Consider the following 27,415-nt stretch of genomic DNA (forward strand, 5'->3'; position numbering starts at 1 on the left):
TTCTCCTCCCGCCAGGGCGCAGGGAAACATCAGCACGGCTAAGGAATAGTCTCCGGCCGAGGCCTGCAACTGCGAGCTCGTGCCCACCATCCACTGAACCGTCCGACAGTGCTGCATGCAGTGTGCACACCACAGCATCCGTATCATCATCGACCCGTCAACTCGCCTCGTCTCGTCGCAGAGGACCCCGTCCAGATTGGCCCGTGCCTGGGTTGAAATCGACCGACCATTCTGACCACCAAACGAAAACCGAACGCTCCTCATCCCGTCGTCGTCTTTGGACGCTGGCACCGCCAAAGCTCAAAATTGTCCCGATCAATTAGCGCAGCTAACCGGCGATCCACACCATGGGATCGGAAGCAATCCATGAGCATGTAGTACGATGGTACACCGAGTGATGCTACCAGTTCTGCAATCGCCGGACCAGTTGGTACTGCGCGCGTCGTCTGGGTGGGAAGAATCAAGTAGGAGATGGAGTAGGTGCTGGGTTAATCGTGCGAAGTGCTCCGCGCACCGGATCGAGGACAGCCGCATTAACCGAGGCACATTGCGCGTGCAGGCGGCGGCTGGCATCTAATTCACCCTCCTCCGCGGGCCGGCGTATCGCGTGCGTGCTGTCAGCTGCGATAACTTCGCCCATTGATTGCCCCGCGACCGGATGACAGGCTGCCAGCTAAGGATGACACGGGTGTCAAGCCCGTCGCGCAAATCCGTGGGCGGCGTACTACGTGCAAACCTAAACTTGTGCGTGAGGAATTTTGAATTTGTGAAGCGGGTGTTCTCCCGATGGTCCAGCTTTTTTCCCAACCAAGTCTTCCCGCTCAATGGAAATAATAGCCAGTCTTGTGTTCTGTTCACAATCTAGTCTCCCGGATGGAAATAACAGCCAGTCTTGTGTTGTGTTCTGTTGGGCGGTGACGACGCTCTTGGCCTAGTATGGACTAGAAAGGATGACCGACAGTGACATGGTATGCCATTACCAACAACTAAGGGCATCTTCAACAGTAACCCATAAAAATCCCCCCGTATCCATTTGCGGACAGGAAGAGAGGGGGATCAGTCCGAGGACATGGATGCGGCAGGACGCCATCCAACGCTAGCCGCATACATTTCAAACTGTTTTTCAATAGACCAGATGAAACTTCATGCAAACATGACCGGATTTCATACAAACATGACAGATTTAATTAGATGTCGAACATTTAGAACAAAAAAAGACCCGCCCCTAAACCTATCCTACGGCAACGGCGCCTAGCTTCCAAGCCCGTGTAGTACTCCTTCCGCCGTCTCCATGAACACCAACGATAAGACCGATGAAGTGAAGCTCCAGTCTCCGGCGAGGAAGAGTAGAACACGGGAGATGGACCGGCCCACATGGGACACCATGCCCCGGCGCCTCCCGTGGCCTACTCATCCTCGGAGGAGTCCGCGTCTTGTCCGTCACTGGTGGACGTGAGGTCCACGAGAAAAATGGTGGCACCGACGCTGTCGCGCTGTCGTCATCCCACCGGGCCGGCTGATGACGTTGGAAATATGTCCTAAAGGCAATAATATTTGTATTAATTTCCATATTCATAATTAAGAGTTTATATTCTATGCTATAACTGATATGATCCTGGAATATGCGATTCAGCGGAAAACTCATATGCAGGTTTGGAATGATAAACGAAAAATAAAACGTTCATAATCTCATCTCTAAGACTAGCTCAAGTGTTATTGTTGATCACGTTTTCGAATCTTACGATATCATTAAGTGTAACGATGATCCTAAAAAGATATTGAGATCATGACGTTAGGAGCATGATCATATTGAATCCATGTTTGTTATGAATTGAGTTAATATTGTCTGCCTTCAATTGTAATAACACAAAGTGTTAACATGTGAATTTACTCCTTAGACTATGAGAGTATCATAGTCACTTCTCACCATACGGTGGACTTTAGAATTGCTCAAATGTCATTTGTAACACGGTGATCATAATGACAACTTACAGGTTAATCAGAAAGTTTGACAAGGGACTAGATAGCTCGAGAGTGGGATTTGCTCCTCCAACAATGGAGAGATATTCTTAGGGCCCTCTGGGTGACATCATCAATCATCGTCCGGCCAGACACACGTGACTTCATCACGGGGGTGCCAGAATACAATAACGAGAAAGAAGAACAAAACCGATAACAAGGACTTCGGTATAGTGAGCATGGTGATGACTCGGGAGGATACTGATGCATCCCGGGTTTTGTGAAGTGTCGTGAAGTTTCGTCTATGCATGTGAGTTACCGAACCTATGGGTCACAAGCTTAAGGCAATCAAGATCTGCTAAGTGTTATTAGGATGGGAGTCATAAGAATATATTTGCGAAATTATTTCTTGAATATTCAAAATAATTCCGAGAGGACCTGGAAGCGTTTCGGGGTCACCGAAAGGGTTTCGGTGAGTATCGGGTAATACTGAGTATTACCGATAAATTATATATAGGTGGAAAAAGTTTTCGGAGATGTTAAAAAAATATAATGATCTATAAGTATTTAGAACATTTTATATTTTATGTAAATATCAACTTACCTAAAAAGACCAAGAGGTGGAAGGCAACTTGGGTCGAAAAGGCCCAAGTGGCCGAATTGGGAGAGGCGAAGGAGTCAGACTCCTCCTCAATCGGCGCACCAAGGGGGAAACTGCCCCCCTTGGTGGCAGCCCTCCCTCTCCCCTCTATCCTATATACACATGAGGATTTGTGCTCTTTTGTTGATACAAGTTTTGGAATCTCTTCTAGTTCTTGTTCTAATTGGTCCTAGTTGACTAATTTGACATAGAATAATCCTCTTGTCCTCATAATTAGAAGCCCCGTATGGTTCTAATCTCCTCCCTCTAACTCTCTGATGATGATTAGCTCTGGACGGCGAAGCGCTGTTGGATCATCAAGGCTGCATGCTTGCAACCAAGTAGAGAGGTCGTGCTTTCAGTCTTTGATTCGAGGGATTGTTCATTAGTGGTACGAGAGATCGTTCATTGACGGTTCGAGTAACTCCAAGTATGGTGTATACCGACACGTTCTTCTTCCGCTACAACTCGGTGACGGTAATGATCATGATCTCAACCTATTATGCATCTTCATATTGATCTTGGGTGATCGTAGGTACAATATTTTTTGTTTTCTACTATGTTTCCCAATAGTGGCATCATGGGCAGTTATATGAGTAGGTGCAGGTTGTGATTTAGATCACATGTTATTGTGAGGGTTGATGTTCTTGCTATGCTTCCCTCGAGTGTTGCTTTGGTTCAATTCATCGATGCATGGTGTCGCTTTTACAAGGTTCTGACAATCGATAGACTTTGGCTGTCAACAATCTGCTAACATTTCCTTAGGCTTCACCATAGTTGAGAATAGTGAACCGTCTGTAGACAATATGGTGCTGAAGATGGATGATCTTCTAGGGGTTCACGCGTATTTGACGAAGTTTAGTGTGGGGTTAGAGATTTTTAATTAAGTCATTTGTTTCACACACCCCGAAACTTAATCTAGCATCAAGAATCATCGCCTAAATTGTGGACGTGGGCAGCTAGCGTTACTTGTTAAAACTGGTTATCCACGTAGCTAAAATTTTGCTAAAATCGATTAGAGGACGTCCAACTTGGTTTTGCAGGGTATGCAAATGATGTGGTATAGCCTTAGTCATGATAATGAGTTCATGTATGATATGGTTATACGTTGTAATGTTAAGTGGCCTGCGCATCACGACATGATGGTTGGAGCCATGAGATTGCCATGTTATGTAAATATCGTAGAGATAGCCTGCATGTTACAGGTGATGATGGCAACTATACATGGAGGACCCTGACGAGGAGAAGGTGTACTAGGTGCGGGACAAGGAGCTATAATTTCGTGTCATGATAGAATCTAAAACGGTCGCAACGATAATGTTTTCTGAAATTGCCGCCACGACATTGTTTTTGAAACGGGTGTCACGACAACGAAATATTGGCCATCAAGATGCTTCAACTGGAGATTGAAGATGGTCACCAAGATTCCCGGCGCCCAGGGCTATACCATATCATGCTTTTATGAACTGCCTAAGATGCTTATCCCTTTGTTATTTGCACCATTTGTAGTCAATCATTAGGGCGATCTCTCACAATAAATATCAAGTAAAAGGTACTCTTCCCAATGCTGCAACCGTCCACGACATTCTAGCAGTAGCATCTCGGAGTTTGTCATGTCCACATGAGTTCAAACAAGATGGGAGATGTAAGACGGAGATGGTCAGACCATATGTGCAGATAGCACTCGGTTACCTTGAAGTTCTAGCAGAATCATTCTAATATCGAAGCACAAAGCATCGAAAGATGAACGAGAGTCATATGGTGATATGATCGGCAATAGTTTGCCCATCGGTCAAAATTCTCGTCATTAGTGATGTCCACATCAATGAATGAGAACTAGATTTGGATCTTGAATCGCTCACTATTAATTATGAGAGATATTAATTTGAGTGGGATTGCACTTTATATTGTTAATTAAAACAACTAAGTGCAAAATTTAAATTATGAAAATGTATAAATTGAATCTTGTGTTTATTGCTGTAAATCAATGGCTTGCAATAGTTTGAATTTAGCACCTCTATTTGAGAAATAAAAGATGACTGCAAATGGTGGAAACTATGAGGATTGGATCCACACTCTGAGATATGTTCTTAGTAGTGCTAAGAAAGAATATGTGCCGAATTAACCACTTGGTGACTGCTCGGCGCTTGGAGCGTCTCAAAATGTCATCAATGTGTTTTTATCTCGCAAGAATGATTTCCGTGTCATCAAAAGTATTATCCTATCATGCATGGATCACGTGTTACAGAAATGTTATGAAAAATTCAATACAATCGAAAATGTCAACACACTTGAAGTATTGTACCACAAAGATCCAGCTGAAGTTCATGAGATGATTGAAGCATTGGAAGAGTGCAAGATAGCTGAGGTTGGTGAGCAAGGTGTCAAGCTTGCAGACTATTATGATAGTCTACAATGGAAATAGATTTTCCAAAGACTCCAGAAAATGATTTGATCCTTACTTCACTTTATGAAGCGATGCTGAAAACCAAAGAAATAGAGTTCTAGAACCAACAAAAGTTGATGGTGAACAAAACAGAAAGTTTCAAAAGAAAACCCAACACCAAGAGGAACAAGGGTGGAGCTTCTTGTGAGACTATATGTTTCTACTACAAATAAAAAGGACAGTGGAAAAGAAATTGCTTGAAATATCTAGCAGATAAGAAGAACACGTCTTCTGGTAAAGGTATAAAAGTTATGCAAGTTAATGTTATTCATATTCTGCTCACTGGAAATTCCAAGTCCTGGGTATTTGATATCGGATTATTGTTAACATTTGCAACACGATTCAGGGGCTACAAAATGTTTGAAAGCTGAGAAAAAAATGAAGTTGTGATGCATGTCGGGAATGGTGTTGGGATCGCTGCTCAAGCCGTCGGTGTCATGTCTTTGAAATTACCTTCAGGGTTGATTTTAGAACTGAGTAATTGTTATTTTGTTCCAAAGTTATGTAAGAACATTATCTCTGGATCATGTTTGGTAAATGACGGTTATTGTTATAAGTCAGAGAACAATGGTTGTTCAATAAATTATAAGGATATGTTTTATGGATTTGCACCCATGATTGGTGGATTATTCATATTAGATCTTGAACGTGAAAATGTTGGATATAACATTAATGCTAAACGTCTTAAGAAAATTGATAATACCACATACATGTGGCACTGTCGTCTTGGTCATATCGAAAAGAAACGTATGCAAAAGCTTCATAAAGATAGAGAGTTAACATCATTTGATTTTGAATCATTTGAAACATGTAAAGCTTTTCTGATGGGTAAAATGACTAAAACGTCATTTACTGGTCATCCAGAACGGGCGCTTGAATTATTGTATATAATACATAGTGATGTATGTGGTCCAATGCATATACCGGCGCGCGATGGATATTTATACTTCGTTACCTTCACTGAGGATTTAAGTAGATATGGGTATATTTACTTGATGAAACATAAGTCTAAAACATTTGAAAAGTTCAAAGAAGGAAGTTGAGAATCATTGTGGCAAGAAGATTAAATTTCTACAATCTAATCATGGAGGAGAATATCTAAGTCACGAGTTTAGCAAACATCTAAGTGATTGTGGAATTGTCTCACATCTTACTCCTCCAGGAACTCCACAGAGAAATAGAGTATCTGAACGGCGTAGCCGAACTTTGTTGGACATGGTTAGGTCAATGATGTCATTACCGATCAGCCTTTATCATTTTGGGGATACACACTTGAAACAACAACATATACACTAAATAGAGCATCGTCTAAGTATGTGGAGATGACACCATGTGATCTATGGATCGGAAGAAACCCAATTTGTCACATCTCAAGATTTGAGGTTGCGAGACTTATGTAAGGCCTCTTCCAATGCATGGGTGCTCAGATGAGGTGCTAAGTGCATTAAAAATCTTAGCAACTAGTCTCCCAATGCATAGATGCTTAGCTTTTGTAGCTAAGATTCCCTCATGACATTGTTTAATACTTAAACTCCCTTATGTATTGGTTGGTTTTCATTTTACATAGGTTCGTGTGCTTAGCACGGTTTCTTCCTGAGGTCAGCATAATGCTCTCTCTCCTATTTAATTGCTTTGCCACATTATTTTTTTGTCTATGTGACGTCCTTAGCACCCGTATTCCTTGAAGCACTGGGAAAGGCCTAAAAAATTTGTAGCCAAATAAGCTCGATCCCAAAGCAAACAAATGTTACTTTGTAGGTTATCCCAAAGAAGCGATTGGGTATTCCTTCTACCAAAATTTCGAAGACAAAAGTGTTTGTCACTAAAAATGGACACTTTCTCGAGAAGGAGTTTCTCGCTAAAGAGGTAAGTGGGAGGAAAGTACAACTAGATGATATTATTTAATGTCCGGAAGTGAGGACTAACAAAACAAAATCTGTTCCAGAGATTGTCCACGCAATTGAACCGGAAGTTACTACACCAATTGTAGAAACTCTAGTTAAGACTGCAACTGAACCGCATAGGCAAGGAAGAGTTATCGAACCTCCTGAATGGTTTCACAATGAAATATTCATCTTATAGGAAGATGAACACGTGCATTACAAGGAAGCGATGGTGGAGCCCGACTCAAAAGAACGGCTCAAAGCCATGCAATCCAAAATGGAGTCTATGCACGAGAATAATGTTTGGAACTTGGTTGATCCTCCAGAGGGTGTAAAACCCATATAATGTAAATGGATCTTCAAGAGAAAAACATATGTGGATGATAATCCAACCATCTAGAAAGCAAGGCTAGTTGTGAAAGGGTTTTCGCAAGTCGAGGGAGTTGATTATGATGAAAATTTCTCTCCAGTAGCAATGCTAAAGTCTGTGTGGATTATGATGGCTATAGCTACATATTTTGATTATGAGATATGGCAGATGGATGTCAAAACTTATTTCCTACATGGAAACTTGAAACAGGATGCATACATGATACAACCAGAAAGTTTTGTCAAACCAAAGGATGTCGGAAGGTATGCAAGCTTCAAAGGTCAATCTATGGTTTGAAGCAAGCATCAAGGAGCTGGAATCAACATTTTGATGAAGTGGTTGAAGAGTTTTGGCTTCATTAAAAATGATGAAGCTTGTGTATACAAGAAGTTTAGTGGGAGCTCTGTAGCATTTCTAATATTGTATATAGATGACAGATTGTTGATTGGGAATGATACTAAGTATCTTGGCACAATAAAAGACTATTTAAAGAGTGTGTTTTCAATGAAGGACTTATGTGAAGCTGCATATATATTGGGCATAAAGGTCTATAGAGATAGATCAAGACGTCTAATAGCACAAAGTCAGAGCACGCATATTGACAAGGTTTTAAAGAGGTTTAAAATGGGGAATGCAAAGGAAGGTTTTCTCCCAATGTCACATGGCGTAACACTTAGCATAAATCAATGTCCCAAGACAGTTGATGAGCAAGTGCAAATGAGTGGAGTACCATATGCCTCTTCTATTGGTTCCATCTCGTATGCTATGATATGTATAAGGCCAGTTGTTTCTTATGTGCTAAGTATTAGTAGCAGATACCAGAGTGATCCAGGATTGGCTCACTAGACAACAGTTAAGAATATTCTTAAGTACCTCAGAAGAACAAAGGATATGCTCCTTGTTTATGGAGGGGGTGAAGAACTCGTTGTAAATGGTTACACCAATGCTAGCTTCATGAATGATATAGATGACTCTAAATATCAATCAGGTTATGTTTTTTACACTGAATGGTCGTGCGGTTGTTTCGAAGAGTTTCAAACAAAACACTATTGAGGATTCTATGACAGAAGCAGAGTATATTGCGGCTTCGGAAGCTTCAAAGGAGGCGTTCTAGATCAAGAAGTTTCTTGAAGGAATTGGTGTTGTCCCAAGTGTGATGAATCCAGTGTCTCTCTATTGTGACAATAGTGGTGTCGTTGCTCAAGCAAAGGAACCAAGATCACACATGAAGACAAGACACATTGAACGCAAGTATCACATTATTCGATAACATGTTGAGAAGGGCTATGTGAAGATTCTCAAGACTCACACAGATTTGAATGTGTCAGACTCGATGACGAAGGCTCTACCACGAGCAAAGCATGATCAACACTAGATAGCCATAGGTGTTAAAGAGATTATGTAAACTAGATTATTGACTCTAGTGCAAGTGGAAGACGGTTGGAAATATGCCCTAGAGGCAATAATATTTATATTATTATATTTCCATATTCACAATTAAGATTTTATATTCTATGCTATAACTGCTATGATCCTAGAATATGTGATTCAGTGTAATATCATATGCACGTGTGGAATGATAAACGCAAAATAAAAGGCTCCTAAGTCTCGCCTCTAAGACTAACTCGAGTGTTGTTCGTGATCACATTTTCCGAATCTTAGGATATTATTAAGTGTAACGATGATCCTAAAATGACATTGAGATTATGACATTAGGAGAACGATCATATTGAATCGACCTAATCTTTTTTGTTACTCCCTCCTTTCCGGTTTATAGGGCTTATCTCAAAATTTTAGTTTTTCCATTTTATAAGGCTCAATTTGGTTGTTCCCCATCACAAGTTCATATTCCTAGGTGCATTAAATCATTGCATGCAAGTATTAAGAGAAAATTGACCAATGCATGTACTTTATGCATGCATGCATTGCAATTAATGCATTGGTAAACATTTTTTAAAGGAAAACAAGAGCATTAGTTGGGTGCTTTTGCAAACTATAAAAAGTATTCCACCACTTACCAAGTCACCATCTACCTTGGTTGGTGAGATTTTTGAATTGATCCCTATAAACTGGAAAGGAGGGCGTATGAATTGAGCTAATATCGTCTGCATTCAATTGTAATAATATAGAGTGTTAACATGTGAATTTACTCCTTAGACCATGAGAGTATCATAGTCACTCGTATATCATTCATTTACTCAGAGGGACCAATATGGACGTCCACGGTCCCGTTGTCGGTCAATGAACAAACTGTTTCATCTATGTTTGTGAGTTACCAAACCTACGGGGTTACAAGCTTAAGCCAATCGTGATTTGCCGAGTGTTAGTAGGACAGGAGTGATGAGGATATATTTGTGGAATTATTCCATGAATACTTAGAATAGTTCTGAGAGGATCCAAAAGTGTTTCGGGGGTCACTAGAAGGGTTTTGGTGAGTATCGGGTAATACTAGGTATTACCGATAAATTATATACAGATGGAAAAAGTTTTCAAAGATTTAAAATATATATATATAATGGTCTATAATATTTAGAAAATTTTATATTTAATTTAAATATCAAGGGGCCTAAAAACGGCAGGAGGTGGAAGGCAATTTGGGCCAAAAGGGCCCAAATGGGGGAAGGAGGCCGAATTGGGAGAGGTGGAGGAGTCAGACTCCTCCTCCCTGGCTGGCGCACCAAGGAGGCCCTCTCTCTCCCCTCTATACTATATATATACACGATGATTTGTGCTCTTTTGTTCATACAAGGTTTGGAGCCTCCTCTCATTCTTATAGTTCTAGTTCTACTTGGTCCTAGTTGACTAATTAGAGCTAGCATAATCCTCTTGTCCTCATAATTAGAATCCCCGTGTGGTTCTAATCTGCTTCCTCTAATTCTCCAGCGACGATTAGCTCTGGATGGCGAAGCGCTGCCGGATCGTGAAGGCTGCACGCTTGCAACCAAGTAGAGAGGCCATGCTTTCGGTCTTCGGTTCGAGGGACTGTCGTGGGCGGTATGAGAGATCGTTCATCGATGGTTCGAGGGACTCCAAGTACGATCTACACGGACACGTTCTTCTTTCGCTCCAACTCGGTGACGGTAATGGCGATCTCAACCCTTATGCATCTTCATATTAATATTGGGTGATCGTAGGTGCGAACTTTTTTTTCTACTATGTTTCCCAACAGATGGTACATCGGCGGCGCATAGGAGGTGCAGCTACCGTTGTTCTTCTCTGTGATGGCATGCAGCTGCGCCTCCGCGGCTGCTGTTTCCTAGCAAGCGACATCTTGAGCATGGATTGCATCACAGGTGGCGCGCTACTCTGCGAGGAAATTTGGGTTTGCCACGGCCTCCTCGCTCCCGTGCTCGCCACCGATCTTGCCCCCTGCCAGGCGGTGCTACTCCAAGAGGAACAAGTTGTACCGCTATTGCTCCTGTGCCTGCTGGAACACCGACAAAGGCGATGGCGCAGGCTGCACTTCCACCATGGGGGCATTGAAGTGTGCATGCGCCCGCTCCATGGTGAAGCCGACATGCATATGAGGCGCGGGAGCCGGGGCATAGTCGCCGAAGCCTGTCTCCATTATGGTGTCGTCCTTGTCGTCGGAGACATAAGGCGAGCTGGCCTACAAGCCAGCCTCGATCCGCCTGAGATGACGGCTATGCCAGGCGGCGGCTAGGGCGGCTACCGCATGCTTCATCTCCGGCGACAGACTGTCCCAAAGTGCTTTCCTGCTGGAGATCATGGCGGATGCAGTGCAAGGGAGGAGGATGTGTAGGGTGTTGTGTTGCGCTGTGGAGTTAGCCGAGTGTGACAGCCTTTATATAGGGGATTTCGATGAGGGGGAGGCATCAATGAGCGGCGCCGGAATGGGTTTCTCGGCCGGCGAGCCTACTTAATGGAGGCATACAGATGAACAATGACATTGAACAGGTGTGGTAGATATCCTTCCCGTCCCGTCCAGTCACGCGTCTCCGACATTGAACAGGCACGAACACCGGAGACGTGTCGTGGGTGGCACCCTCAGTCGGCATGTTGCTTCAGTGGCAGAGGCAGTGAGAGGCCGCGTCCGCCCTGAGCCGTCTTTAATGTTGAGCATCTATAGCGGCATGAATGTGGGTAGCTGGCGCTGGGCGGGAACGCGCATGGCTGGGGGAGGAGGGGTTTTGGTGGGCCAGGGTGGTCAGAAGCAGGAGTGGGATCGGTTCAGACTCCCGCAAACCTTCCCCATGTTTGTCTCCCGTTTGCGAGGGAAATCACGTCCGGACCGCCCCGAGGACCGATACAGGACCAAATTGGATGGCTACCGTGGTCCGGACGGTTGCAGAAGGTTTGCGGGTCCGCCTTGGAGATGCCCTAAGGACCTCTACACGACACAACCATTCAGTTTCATCTCTGAAGAAGGCCACGACCTCCTCGGCTAGTTCAAAAGGTTCCGCACCGTCGGGAGATGAATATGTTCCCTCAAGAATAGGAACGGATGTCGCCGCAAGGTGGCTACATAAAGAGGATCAACACACACCCAACATGCTAATGGTGGCTTTCCTTGAGAAAAGTGTCACTGCTGCTCACGGCCAAACCACATAGGAGGAAAAGCATCAAGCTTGGACGAAGAAGGGCACGCTACTGTCGCCGCCAAATGTAACCCAACGGTGTCCACCAACCAAAAAGCTCCCAAGGTGGCGCCTTCTAGAAAGACATTGCTTTGTTTGCGGAAGAGGGTCTTGACATCTTCAACTTCAAGTTTCTTTGTGTAAGCCTTATTTAGCTACTTTCCAGTACTTCGAGCTTTTCCTTAATTAGGAAAAAAAGAACAGCCCAGAGCTAGACTAATCAGCTAAGAACCAACAAACTAAACATCACTATGGGCTCATTTGGTTACATGCATCATTTTTGGTGTATTTACGTATGTGGGTGAATTTAGTCTAGCTGAGTGAGTACAAAATAAAAATATGTTACACACATAGTTTGGTTGTCTGCACTGCATCACGAGGTCGTTTCATGGTTGGCAACAATTGTGAGTTATGGCTATGACAATACAAAAAACACGTTGGGTTGTGCATGGCCTAATATTGTGGTCACCCCTTCTCATTAGTGGTGACCTTACCACTGCATGTGCAACATCAGATTAACATCGTTTTAGTCCTGGGTACTAATCAAATGACAGTTCTTCCTAGCTACCAACAAATGACAATGTAAATTAACGGTCATATGGTTCAATGGGAGAAAGTGTTGAACAAGGAAGAAATCCTCCCCCACCTCCTCCTCTGTCATGTGACTCCACACCATGGCCAGAGTCATGATCATCATCAGCTATCACATCCTCCTCCGACACAAGCTCAACATAACTCCATTGTAAGATCTAGTTATGTAGAATGCAATATGCAAAAACAAGCTTGATTTGGGTGAGGAAAGGGTGGAATGCTTTCTGATCTGGGATCCCGATCTATTTTTCAAAGCACCAACATCCCTCTGAACCATAACTCTAAGGCTGGAGTGTTTGAGATTTAACAGTTCTTGTCCAGTCTCAAGATAGTTCCGAGAATATAACTCGTCGAGATGATACTTGTTTTTCTTAAGAGTGAAAGAACAATAGGACGACATTCATGTTCAGCATCTCATATGTAGAACTTATAATCGGTGATATTGATCCCATCAGGTGGAGCCATGCCATCAACAAGAATGTTAGCATCGTAGGTTGATCCTTCCTAGCCAGCTGACACACATGTGAACTTCAGATCGAAATCAATAACAACAAGCACATTCCGGTTTTTGTAATTCTTTCCACCCCTGCATGCAGCATCATGTGACCTCGGTACTTCGGATTGAAACCTGTACTCTATGAGTCACATGAGTACCATTTATTGCGGGATACAATCATGGCATGCCATTAAAACATTGTTATTCGCAATAGTAAAAGCATGTCATGACATGAACTAAAGTATTGCTCGCTTTGAAATATAGATACAATATAGGGCTTGTGCGAATCTTGTTGGGTTTTTTGCCCAGTTGGTGCCTTCTTCAACTTTGCTCTGAGCTCCCCAATCGCATACAATACTTTTCCGAAATACCTGGAAATTGTCTCAGTGGATATACTAAATGTGTTGTGACTAAATTTGTACCTCAAATCATTACCCAGAACATGAAGGAACATTGCTACTTGCTCAAACAGAGTGATGTGGATGCTATCTTCTAGCAACCTCCTGTGCCTAAACGTCTTCACTAGCTTGGCAAAAGGTGCTCGCCGCATTCAAAGCATTTTCATAGCGTCGATGTCATTGTTGTTGTAGACATAGTTCAGACTTGTCATGCTCTCCCTATATCGGACTAACAATGGACCATATAATAGATTACAAGCTTATCATCACGACAAACTACTATCTTGTGCACCAACATGACCCAGGGCTGAATCACAACTATGAGTGTTTCTTCCTAAACGACCAGCTTCATCCGTTTGTCCTAGTAGAACCAATGATGCAGTAAGTAATAGCCGACCCTACACACTACTTAATGACCTAACACTGGAGGGTGGTTCTATGGTCCTTACCGTCGGTGGTGTCGACAACCTGCCAGTGCCGAAGACGAGACCGATGAGACTGAGACAAAGACGAAGTGGACAAGCAGGTCCTGCTGTTGCCACTGTTGAGAAAGGCAGTGCCTAGGAGGCGCTTAGGCACTAGGCTACGACCAAACACCTCGCCTAGGGCATAAGCGAATCTCTAGGCAGGACAAGCAAGAAATTGTCCGCTCAAACGAGAAATCGTACCTTATTGCACAAACATGCCAAAAGGGCCATGTTCTAATGACATTAAATCAGTATAGATACACATTATAAAACCCAAATACACTTTGATATCCAAAATATACGTCCACCTAGGTTGCGCCTAGGGCGCTTAAGCGCCACCTAGGCTCTAGGAGAAGGCCAACCGCCTCGCATATGACCAGCGCTTTTTCCAACCTTGGTTGCGGGAGATTAAAGTTGTCGCCACCGCCGCCAATTTGAGTCATAGCCGCCGCCGGTGCCAAGAACTGTCGCTATATTTGTCCCTACCAGAGGTGGGTGAGTAAAAGGAAGGGGGAGGGGGGGTATTTTGCGCCATCATGCGGCGGAGATTTCGGTTTCCCACCATTTCCCTACCGAACCCCCCTGCACCGTCGCGCATGCCCCCCTACCCCCCTTTTGCGTTCGGCTCAGCATCCGGGCCAGGCTCTTGTGTACAACAAAAACAAATACCTAAATTCTAGTCGGCTCGTTCAAAATTGTGTTCGTAACACTCAGAAAGCTGCAACCAAAGGGCTTTTCTTGCATCCAGCGGGCCTGCTTGGGCTGGATGTAGGCAACCAAACGCATCATATGGGCATCTCAATGCTCAGTCTTGTTCCAATATGACACAGCTCAAGCATCTGCAATACGAAGGGGTCCAGGATCAACAGCCATCGACGAGGCTTTCCACTGGTCCGTCCACCTGTTCGGGTTTGCTGAAAAATGGAGGGGAGCCTGTGCCCAAGCTTGTGGAGGACGTGTACCTGCAGGACGGAGCGGGCTGTAGGCAGGGTACGCTGAAAAATTAAAATGAACTGTAGGGAGGCATGGCTGGCGATCTCGCCCATCCATCCATCCATCCACATTCCGCCGTGCATAATTACCAACTGTAACTAGTACTGTGCCTACGCGAGGGCTGCAAGTGCAGGCCTGCAATAATCGACGCCTGCCGTGTCCTGCAATGGCGTACTATCAAGGCAACAGCTCCAGACAAAAACGCCATCCCGAGAGAGAACCCACCCGCGTTGTGGAGCGCCGGATCCAGATCGGATGGGCCGCGCTGCCGCCTGCGTTTTGACTCCGGCACAGCCATTTCGCAGCACGCTAGCCAGTCCCAGGGTCCAGAGTTCAGACCCTGGGCGGCAGGGCCCCGCCCCAGACGAGACGCACGTCGTGGCTGTCATGTGCTGCAGCGCCCCGCGCGGCGGTCCCAGTCGGATCCCATGCACACATGCCCGCCCGCCCCACCCCACCCCCAGCCCCCAGGCGGCCAACAACCGCCGGCCCAGCAGCGTCCCATTCACAATAATCCGCTCCGCCGCCCGAACGCCTCTCGCGATCGGCTCCCGCGTCGCGTGCCCCCGCCCGGGCGGCAGCGGCGGCAACAAGGGACACGAACGGCTCGCGCTCTGGTGGGCTGGGTTGGGTGCCGGGACAAGGAGCAGCCAGCGGCAACAGCTCACCCACTGTCTTCTCTCGCCTTCACTGCGTCGTGTCATGTATGCCCATCCCCAACTGAACTGGGACGGAGCCGGGCAGCGCTCACGTGGTGGGCCTGCCGGCCGGCCGGCCAATAGCGCCAGCAGTTTCCGTTCACGTCGCAGCGCGCGTGCGTGTGCGCGTAAAGTGGGTTCGTCGTGTGTCCGTTTTGTTCTGTCTCCCTCCTTCCCTCGCCATGAGTCCACAGGGACAGGAGTGCTCCGCGGGCACAGTTCCTTCCGTACGGCCTCTCGCTTTTCCTCTTCGATGGTGTACGACCTTTTGCGCTTAAGGTTGTACCCCTACTTTTTCTTCCGAGAACAGATTAAGGAGCAGTGGACCTGATCAGGCGAGTCTATAGACGGGCTTGTGCAGCACGCCTGGCTCAATGGTTCCATTCGGCCCACAAATTCTCCGTCCCATAATTTGGAAACAACATATTCTTAGGGCCCTCTTGATGTGAAAGTATCCATCATCGTCTGGCCAAACACAGGGTGACTTGCTCACAAGGATGCCGGAACACAAGAACAAGAAAAAAGAACAAAACTGATAATGAGGAGACCGGCATAGTGATCACACGTTGACTCACGGGGATGCTGATATATGTCACATCGGGTTTTGTAGAGCACCGCGAAGCAAAAGGAATATCATATGGCAGCTACATGTTCACTTGATAATCATTTGTCGGAGTGAAGGGGTCAATAAGTCCACGGTTCTACTATTGATCATTGAATGAAAGGTGTTTCGGTCATGTCTATATTTCATCAAAACTACAAGGTCACATACTTAAGGGTCTAAGATCTGTTGAGTACTAGTTGAGTTAAGAGCTGAGGAGAGTATCACCGGAAAAGTTTTAGAGACCGAATTTGTTTCGAGAGAGAACCGGAAGTGTTTTAGAGAAACCAGAAGCGTTTAGAGAAAACCGTACCGTATAAAACCACGAAGGTGGAAGAGTTTCGGAACATGTATAATTACGTAGGAGGAATTCCCGAAGCCCCCTAGGATAAAAGAGGCGCCTTGGTCCAACCCCAATAGGAAAAGTCCTATACGGGGCAGCCACATGGGCCTTAAGGCCCAATAGGGTGGTGCGCCCCTTTCCTTGGCGGCCAAGCCTAGCTTGGTGCAGCTAGGGTTTGGGGGTTGACCCCAACCCTTGGTGCACCGCCTCAAGGGGGAGACCTTCCTCCAAGTCAGCCTCCCCTGCCCCAACACACACACACACACACACACACACACACACACACACACACACACACACACACGCACGCGCGCGCGCACACACACATAGAGACAAACAAACAAAGAGAGATATACGCAAGGTGGGCGCCCCTCTTTTGCACAAAAGTTCCTGTGCAAAAGACAAGCCCCCTCTCTCCCTCTAGTTCTCCAAAAAAGTTGCTCTGCCGTGAGGATGCTCCTCCCTCCTCTAGTTCTCCGGCGGTGCCTAGCTCTGGAGAGTGAAGCACGGTCGGATCGTTGATCTCATGGATGGTTCGACAAACTTCATGAACGATCTAAGCTAACTATTCTTCCACTGCAACTCTGAGTTGGCAACAATCAGATCTAGCCTTGTATCCATCTTAATAGTGACCTATGATGCCCTGACTTAATCGTGCACTAATCATGCACGCAAATGTGCACGATCAAGGTCAGAGACTCACGGGAAGATATCACAACACAACTCTAGACACAAATTAAAGTCATACAAGCTTTATATTACAATCCAGGGCCTCGAGAGCTCGAATACATAAGCTCAAATACAAGCGAGTCAGCGGAAGCAACAATATCTGAGTACAGACATAAGGTAAACAAGTTTGCCTTAAAAAGGCTAGCACAAACAACAACAACGATCGAAAAGGCAAGGCGTCCTGCCTGTGAGCCTCCTAACTACTCCCGGTCGTCAGCGGCCTCGACGTAGTAGTAGGCACCCTCGGGGTAGTAGTAGTAGTCGTCGGTGGTGGTGGCATCTGGCTCCTGGGATCCGTCATCTGATCGTAGCAATTGGGTATAGGAGAAAAGAGGTAGCAAAGCAACCGTGAGTACTCATCCAAAGTACTCGCAACACTTATATCAGATCTAAACTAAGTATGCATCAGTATCAAAGGAATGGGGCTATATCTTTGGACTGAACTACAGAAATGCTAGAAGAAAAGGGAAAGCCTTGCCTATCAAAGACTAGCATCTTCCAACATTAGAAGAGTGAAGATTAGCATAGTATAAGTAGTAAGCATGTTGTAGTAAGAACGCCGAGAGATCCTTCCTTGACTCCCTGCGAGAAAGTGATCCCGGAGCCATCATATCCATTTATCATCTCCAGTATCCAGTTCTTGTATAGATCGGAATACAACTCCGGGCGTCAGTTACCATGGACACGACTATTCGAATAGATTAACTTCCATGCAGGGGTGCACAGACTTACCCAACATGCTCAATTAACTCCGGCCAAACACACTTACCCGGGTCATGCCTGGCCTCAGCTCATCGACACGTCGTATTCCTACCTAGCTCAACAAAGAGGCCAGCATGCTAGTCTACATCATAAATGCGAAGGGGTCATGGGCCAATCGTCCTTTGCAATCCTGCGCATTGCGAGGACAACCGGGATTAGTCCTGGCTACTTATTTATACAAAGCAGGTGCTTACGCGGACAACCCAGGCGCATGCCACTAAACCGCTGACATGAGTGAGATTTCGGAAGGATTGTACGACGCAGAGTGCCCATACTTATTCCCGCGTGGTGGTCAGTGTGAAAAGGCTAGAGGCCTACTTGGATCACATATCCAAATGTTAGTGTCTTGGGAGCGCGCGGAGACGATCAATGATCCACGATCTATGGTCTCGTCGCCTTGTCTCACGGACGTACGATAAGGGCTAAGAATGCCCTGCCGTGTCGCCTAGTTATCTCGCCGATACTCTCTAGGTCAACCCGACTTCACATCACTCGCGGGTACCCCTCGGGGCCGACCCGATTTCATCATGGTTCTTGGGTAAAGTCAAAATAACCGTGTGTCCATAACACCATGGGGTAATCCGAGGAATCACCCTCGATGGATTCCACTTGATATAATCGTCAAGGTGAACTAGGATGAATCACCCTCGAGGGTTCATTCTTGATGTGTTGCACGACATAGTAGTTATCGAGAGTGATGAAGGAGGAATCACCCTTCGTAGACCACGACCGATTAACTACACTACAGAGATCTCGTCAGAAGTACTATACAAGGTATCACCGTAAAACAGTCGATAGTAAGCCTGAAGTGTCGCACAACTAAGGGGGGTGATGGGATGTGTCGTGCTCAGGACGTCGATCATGTTGATCGAGTCATCGATCATAAAGCGGGGGCAACAGGGACAAGTGAGGGGTCACCGGTGGCTCACTAACCAACCTATACTAAGCATATAGGATAAGAAGGTATGTAACAATAGTAGGTTACAAAATCAGGCTATGCATCAGAATAGGTACAAACGAACAACAATAGCAAAATCTAATGAAAGCATGAGATAGAAGGAACTGGGCGATATAGGAATGATCAAGGGGGTTTTGCGTGCCTGGAAGCTCTACCGAGAGTGGCTGATCATCAGGGGTGTAGTCGTACTCAGCCGCAGCGTCGGTATCGGTGTCTACTGGAGAGAAGAGGGGGAAGAAACAATAAATATAATGCAAAAAAATGCATCGCGATGCATGCCATGGCAATATTCAGTGCTAGGGGTGACCTAACGCAGTGCTACATGATACAGATGGAGCGGGAAAACATTTGGGAATGTTTTCCTGGCGTTTGGCACTTTTCGGACACATGAATCGGTGGGGAAGGATCCATGTTCATCATGCTAGAGGCATATGATAGATGAACGGATAGAATATCCGGATTCGTTATATTTTTCTGAGCAACTTTCATATGTAACTTATTTTCATCCAAGTTACAGTTTAATTAATATGATTTTTCAAAGTTGTAAACAATATTCAGAAATAATATTAATTTGAACATAAAAGGATAATTGCTATGTGCACCCTGCAGAGTGCACACAATAGTGCACCAAAGGCTGACAGTGGGTCTAGGGGGGGGTCTAGTCAACAGTTGACCACTCAATAGTTGAGTGGTCAACTAGGTCCTGGGACCCACATGTCATAGTATGTTAGTTTAACAAAATTACTTAATTAATTAAGTTATTAATTAATTAATCAATTAACTATTACCAATATCTATTTTTTTCTTTTTTTGGTACTAACTATAAGGGGCCGGGCCCCACTTAGCAGGGAGCCAGCCGGCTATGGCTGGGCTCGCGCACACGGCCTCACCGAGGAGCGCCGGTGGCCACGGGCAGAGGCAGGCGGGCACGGACGCGGCCGGCAGCACGCGTGGCCGGCGTTGGGCATCAACGGGGAAGTAGGGGCGGCGGGACTACGCGGCCGGGTGTCGAAGCATGGCGAGGCAGAGCATGGCTGCGGCGACAGCAGGTGCAGCGCGGGGCCGCGAGGAGCGAGCGACGCGTGGGCGCTGGTAGGTAGCGGCCGCGGGCGGCAGTAGGCAGCCGGAGGCGGGTTGCAAGCAGCAGCGACACGAGCTGCAACGGTAGGAGCAGCAGGCAGGCGACTTAGGCAGAGCAGCATGGGCGTGGCCTCGTGTGCAGGGGTGCGCACGGAGCATAGGCGGGTGCGGCAACGGGAGGAGCAAAGCACACGTGCGGGCGTGGCCTACGGCGGGTGAGTGCATGCTCACCGCAAGCACAGGCGCGAGGCGGGGCAGCATTGGGACGGAGGGGCGGATGGGGAAACGGGCGCGGGGTCGAGAGAGGGCTCACCCCCGGTTGTAGAGAAAGGGGCGGCGAGGCTCGAGGAGGGACGACGAAGAGGCGACAGGCGGAGGATCACGGTGGCATCGGCGTCGGTGGTGTCGGGACAGGGTGATGTCGAAGGGGAGTGAGGGCGAGAGGATGGGGAAGTGGGAGAGGTTAGGGTTTCAAGGGTGGTGCCGGGGCACAACTAGGCGCCTGGGCAGCGGCAGATGGCCGCCACGGCAACGGCCGAGGCTGTGGCGGTCATCGGGGGTGTCCAGAAGCCCATGCGCATGTAGCGGGGTAGAGGACAACGGGGAGGGGGCAGCTGGCCACCTGGGCTGGTTCGGTGGGTAAGGCCCCGGGGGTACAAGGGGTTTTTTCCCTTTCTTTTTGTTTCCTTTTGTGTTTCCTTTTCATGTTTCCCGTTTTCTAATTCTTTTTAAAACAAAATACTTTTATAAAATATAAAACTTGCTCCTAAATTAGTGTTATAAGTTAGGCCACTATCACAAAAAGTTTGGCACTTAGATAAATTAGTTTGGAATTTTTATAATTTAAAAAACATTTAAATTATTGTTTTGGCCCCTGTTTTAATTATTTTAGGGCATTTAAGCGCTTCGTAAAATGTTGGTTTCTTCACCATAATTATCTATGCATTACTTTCCACATTATGAATATTTTAGTTTTCATGTTTGTGAATTTATTTATTTCACTTATAATTTGAATTTGAATTCAGAGTGGATTTTGACATGAGATATGGAATCAAAGGTGATCAAGCACTGTTTAGCAAAATGATTTAGCTTAAACACAGAGGTTGTTGTACCCTATTACACAGGGGTGTTACAACTCTCCTCTAAAAGAAATTCTCATCCCGATAATTAAGAGAAGGAAGGGAAAAGATCGGGATATTCCGCACGAAGATTATCCTCGTGTTCCATAGTGGCTTTATCTTCAGTATGATTTGACCACTGCACCTTGAGGAACTTGGTAACGTTCTGACGGGTTCAACATTCAGCTTGTTCAAGAATGCGAACCGGATGGTCTTTGTAAGTGAGATCATCTTGCACTTCGATCAATTTTAGATCCATTTCACGGTGCAGATCCTTGATGCAGCGACGAAGTTGTGACACGTGAAAACATCATGGGCGTGAGAGAACTGAGGTGGCAATTCCAGTAGATAAGCCACAAGTCCATGACGAGCGATAATGCGGAAGGGACCAATGTAGCGAGGAGCTAGCTTGCCCTTGACTCTGAACCGATGAGTGCCTCTCAAAGGAGTGATATGCAGATAAGCTTGCTCACTAGGTTGATACATAGATCCCTAGTGTTTACGTTCATAATTGCTCTTCTATCGGGACTGGGCCGCCTTGAGATTATCTTGGAAAATGCAGACTTGCTCTTTAGCTTGTCGGATAATGTCTGGACCAATGAGCGGCAGTTTCTCAGTTTCTGACCAATTCAGAGGTTTTCGTCACTTACATCCATCAAGTACCTTGAAGGGTGCCATCTTCAAGCTAGCTTGGTAGCTGTTGTTATAAGATAATTCAGCATAAGGGAGAGATTCTTCCCACTTCTTGTCGAACGAGATGACACACCCCTAAGCATGTCTTCAAGAATTTGATTGACTCACTTAACTTGGCCTTGGGATTGGGGATGATAAGTAGTGCTCCAGGTTATATGAGTTACCATTGCTTCTTGGAAACTGTCCCAAAACTTTGAAGTGAATATACTTCCACGGTCTGAATAGATCTCCTTCGGAATGCCGTGGAGGGTTACAATTCCGGAGATACAGAAGTTTGCTAATTGACTAACAGTGATTGTCTCCTTGGCTGGCAGAAAGTGAGCAACTTTGGAGAATTGGTCAATGACGACAAAGATAGCATCGTTACCCTTTTGTGAATTGGGAAGGTCTGGGACGAAGTCCATCTGAATCTTATCCCACTTCTATTCAGGAATAGGGAGTGGTTGAAGATGTCCAGCTGGTTTCTGAAGTTCTGCTTTAACCCGACGGCAAACGTCACATTCTTCAATATATCGAGCAGTGTCTTGCTTCATCTTAGACCACCAGTACTTCTGACAGATGTCTAGATACATCTTGGTACTTCCCGGATGAATAGAGAAAGGGGTGTCATGTGGTTCTTTCATCACCTTCTATGTCATAAGCTCGAATCGGGGCACCACAATGCGATCTCTGAAGTACAAGGTTCCATCTTCAGCAAGAGAGAAATCTCTGGCTTTCTCTAAAGCAAGATACCATTTCATTTGATCAACCTTAGCATCTTTGGCTTGTGCAAACTTAATAGCTTTCAGAAGAGTTGGTTCCAGGACAAGGTTATTCAGAGAACCCTATGGAACAAGGTGAAGGTTCAACCTGCGAAGCTCTTCATGAAGGAGGGGTTGAGCTTTATGAACCATGTATTTGTTGCAATAAGACTTGCGGCTCAGGGCATCGGCCATGACATTTGCCTTGCCAGGAGTATAAGATATACCGTAGTCATAATCTGTAATAGCTTCCATCCATCGCTATAGACGGAGGTTCAGATTTGGCTGAGTAAATAGATATTTCAGACTCAGATGATTGGTGAAGATCTCACAACGACTACCGAGAAGGTAATGTCGCCACAACTTCAGTGCATAGATAACTGCAGCAAGCTCAAGGTCATGAACTGGGTAGTTCTCTTTGTGAGGGCGCAACTGACGATAGGCATAAGCAATCACCCTCCGCTCTTGCATAAGGATACAGCCTAGTCCTTGACGAGATGCGTCGAAATAGATGACGAAACCCTTTTGGGAATCTGGAGGAGCAAGCACCGGGGCAGAAGTCAGCTTGTCCTTGAGTGCCTAGAAACTTTTGTGACACTTTTCTGTCCATTCGAACCTAACACCCTTGTGAATAAGGTTAGTTAGCGGCTTGGCAATCTTGGAGAAGTTCTCGACAAAAATGCGGCAATAGTTGCCGAGTCTGAGAAAGCTTCTGACTTGCTTGACATTCTTCTGTGAAGTGCAGTCAAGAATAGCTTGAACCCGTTCTAGGTTTAAAGTAATACCATCCTTGGAGATTACATGACCAAGGTAGGTTACTTCGGGTAGCCAGAATTCACCCTTGGAATATTTGGCATATAGCCTATGCTCTCGAAGCTTTTCCAGAACAATACGAAGATGTTCAACATGTTCTTCTTTATTCTTGGAATATACAAGGATATCATCCAGATAAACCATGATGAACTTGTCGAGGTATTCCATGAATATATAGTTCATCAGATGAGAGAATGTCACTGGAGCATTGGTTAAGCTGAAAGACATGACGATGTACTCGTATGAACCATAGCGAGTAACGAATTTGGTTTTTGGAATATCCTCTTCACGCACCCGGATCTGATGGTAACTCAACCTTACGTCGAGTTTAGAGAAGACCGAGGATCCAACAAGTTGATCATACAAATCATTCATTCGAGGAAGGGGATACTTGTTCTGAATTGTTGCTTAGTTGATAGTCTGGTAGTCTTGGACCAAACGATTCGTTCCATCCTTCTTCTTCACAAAGAAAGAAGGTTCTCCCCAAGTAGAGGAACTAGGACGAATGAATCCTCTGCAATGAGGTTTGTCGATTTCCTCCTTAAGCTCAAGGAGATCATGAGGCGGCATCTTGTAGGGTCGTTTGGCGATAAGAGTGGTGCCTCGTTTCAAGTCAATGACCAATTCGACATCTCGAACAGGAGGTATCCCTCGGAGTTCTTCGGGAAAGACATCTTGGAGTTCGTGAATGACTGGAATGTTTTCAATTCCCTCAGGAGGTGTTGCGTTCAACACATTCAATAGATAAATCTGGGCTTCGGCATTTTGGACAAGACGAGCATAGTAGCTTACTATCTCATTCGAAGGATGTAGGAGATGGATTGTTTTAGTGGCACCCACAATTGAAGCAGTATGCGCTTTCAACCAATCCATTCCTAGAATGGGGTCAATATTGGAAGACTTCCGAATAATGGGAGAGGCATGGAATTCTAACCCTTCAATTTCAATGGCGACATTGTGGCTAACGATGGTGGTTCGACATTGGCCCGCGGGGGTGTTTACCACTAGTGGAATGTGCATCTCTTTCTTACTTAATGCCATGCATGAATGCAAAATCTTCTGATATGAAAGAATGTGATGCTCTTATATCGAATAGAACAGATGTTCATACTGAATTAACAAGGAGAGTACCCATTACAGTAGAAAGCTGGTCTTGAGCTTAATTCAGATCATTGTTGTTAGCCTGACCATGACCATAAGGTGTGGCATTGTTGTTGTCGGGCTGATTATTACACGGCCAGTTGGATGAAGTGCAAGATGGTTCTTATCTGATAGCATTCCCTAGCACGGTGACCTGGACGGCCACAATTGAAGCACAACCCATCATGGGGGTTGTGTCAGATCTCGGGTTCTGGCAAAACCCTCAAGGTTCGAGCACTCGGGTGCGCGCGAAGATCTCTCCCTACCTACTCATGCCCTCAACCTCGCCACGATCTCAAAGGCTAGCTCGACGAACTCGCAACACAAGAGACACAAGATTTATACTGGTTCGGGCCACCGTTGCGGTGTAATACCCTACTCCAGTGTGGTGTGGTGGATTGCCTCTTGGGCTGAGGATGAACAATACAAGGGGAAGAACAGCCTCCTCAGGAGAGGTGTTCTTGTGCTTGGTGAATTTGTGTGGTTGGGGATGATCTAGTCCAGGATCAGTTGACCCTAGCTATGGTGGTGGCTAGCCCTACTTATAGAGGCCCTGGTCCTCTCCCCAAATATTGAGCGGGAAGGGAGCCAACAATGGCCAATTTGAAAGGGGACAACTAGTACAAGTTATCCTGACAAAAGCAGTCTTCGCCTGCCAAAGGCTCTGGTGGTGACGCCGCCTTGGTCTCCACGGCGACCTCCGTCTTGCCGTCCCGCTGGTCTTGGTCTTGTTGCACCGATATGGAAAACTTTGCTTGATGCCTCGGTACTCTCCGTATGCACTTGCCTCCTTAACACCAAAGAGGAAACAAGGACACTGTGCGTGCTGACGCCCGCCTGGTCTCGATCATCATGGCTCACGTCATTGGAACCTCGCAAGATTTGCCTTGCCTTGGTCTCTCCGCCCCTCGCGAGCTGGCCTGGTGAGGCCGCTCCTGAGGAGGTCTTGTGTCGTCCGCCTTGCAAGGCTTGGCCCCTCGCGAGCCGGCCTGGTGAGGCCGCTCCTGAGGAGGTCTTGTGTCGTCCGCCTCGTGAGGCTGGGCCCCTCACGAGGGTCTTGAATGCTTGTTGGTGAAGATGGGCCGTATGAGCCCGCTTGCAGGGCCACGCCGTGGGCCGCAGGTAGGCAAGTCTGGGGACCCCCGTTCCCAGAACGCCGACAGTAGCCCCCGGGCCCAAGGCGCGCTCGGGCTTGGCTTCGAGGCGAAGCCAAAGGGCAAGCGCGGAGCGCCGCGGGCCCCAATAGCCTGCGGCTTTGGTCGACGCGTGGTGGCTAATTGGACGTGGGCGTCTCCGCTTCCCCACGTTGCCTCGGCAACTGCCCGACTTAACGAGTCCCTGCTGCATGCAAGGAAAAACCATCATCACCTGTGATCGTGGGGGGCGCCGGTTGGCCTTCTTCTGCTATAAATGGGGAGGGGGGCAGAGCCCTCGTCGTCGCCCATCTCTTCCCATTCCGCTTGCTTCTCCCTGTTCGCTCCATTGCCAGTTGCGATACTAATGGCGCCGTCGAAGAGGTTCTCCGCCGCGGAGAAGGGGAAGGCCCCTCGCGAGGGGCCCGACTCTCTGGTGCCCAAGCGTGGACGCGGCCATCCTCGCAAGCACGCCACGACCCCCCGCAGCCGCGGCGGTGCCGCTTCGCGTGGCAGGGGTCGCTCTAGTCGTGGCAGTCCTGTTGATGAAGGGAGACGTGCCGTGGTCGCGGCCTCCCCGGCCGCGCTTCCCCTCGGTGGAGGTGCTGCCAGAGTTCATCGTCTGGTCGGAGAACCCGGCCGGCAACTGGCTTCAGCTCCCACACTTCTTCGCCGACGAGCTACCGGCCTCAGGTCCAGGCGGGCTCTGGCTGCACGCGGACGACTGCTGCCGCAGGGCTTCCTGGGTCGTGGTTGAGGTCTCCGTCGCGGGCAACATAGCCCTGGCCCATGGCTAGCAGATGTTTGCCCGTGCGTGTGGCCTGGGTAGGCGGTGCACCCTCCATTTCAAGTATGACGGTGACACGACCCTCTACGTGAGGGTGTTTGGGGAAGATGGTCGCCGCGCCGGGTGCTGCCCTGAGGTCAACGACGGCGAGGAGGTGCTCGGCCTTGGCGATGGTCGTGATGAGGATGAGGGCGAACACACCCTTCGTGCGAACCACGCCTTGTCCAGCTACGATGGCTCTTCCCCCGGCGACAGCTCCAGCAGTGGTGGTTACGACCAGCCGCCACGCCCGCTTCGAAGGCGGCAGCGGATCGTCCCGCCGCCGCTCCTCCGTGAAGCGCGAGGAGGGGTCTGGCTGAGCTCGGGACGACGCCAAGAGCCCGTCTTCGCGGACCGCCGTAGGGGCATGCGTCGCCTTTATTTCTTTCCTCCTTTCCTTCCTGTATTAAGAAAGAATCTAGCATGGGCCCCGGAGGGGCGTACAACAAAATATGATTTCTTAGGTATTATGCTATGTTTATCATTCCTGTGCCGTGTAGCAACATCTTCGTTTTGTGTAGAGATAACTTAGCCTGACTTGCTCGGAGTAGTCTCCTCCTCACGAGGTGCTTGCTTCCTGGTGCATGTCGAGGCGCCCTCGGTCTGGTAGGTGCTTAGGAAATGCAAAAAATTCGTTAAGAGGCTTATCGTTGACCCGAGCCTTGGTCACAGGCGCCAATGGCCTTGACGCAGTGCTTTGTATCATGGTACCCGAGGGGCACGGATTAGGAGAGGTGAGCCAGCTTGTGGGCTCGAACGAGGGTGCCTCGTGAAAAGCAGACGAAAGGCAGAAAAGGGAAAACGCTCCTCACGAGGAATGCGAGAGAGAGTACATGCTAAACTGAAGATGGAAACAGAGGCAGAAGGCGACAGAACCAAATCAGCAAAGAACACCAGAAGCAAACTTGAATTAAAAGAGGGCGAGCCAACCACGGAAAGC

The 27,415-nt window shown here is 47.0% G+C and overlaps 1 pseudogene; it reads left to right on the forward strand.

The window, feature by feature from the left end:
• Nucleotides 1-26,446, forward strand: part of LOC147971763 (uncharacterized) — a 47,925-nt pseudogene extending 21,479 nt beyond the window's left edge.
• The last annotated feature ends 969 nt before the right edge of the window (nucleotides 26,447-27,415 follow it).

This window comes from Triticum urartu, chromosome 5A, assembly GCF_056163025.1.
Source record: "Triticum urartu cultivar PI428250 chromosome 5A, HENAU_Tu73, whole genome shotgun sequence".
Taxonomy (NCBI): domain Eukaryota; kingdom Viridiplantae; phylum Streptophyta; class Magnoliopsida; order Poales; family Poaceae; genus Triticum; species Triticum urartu.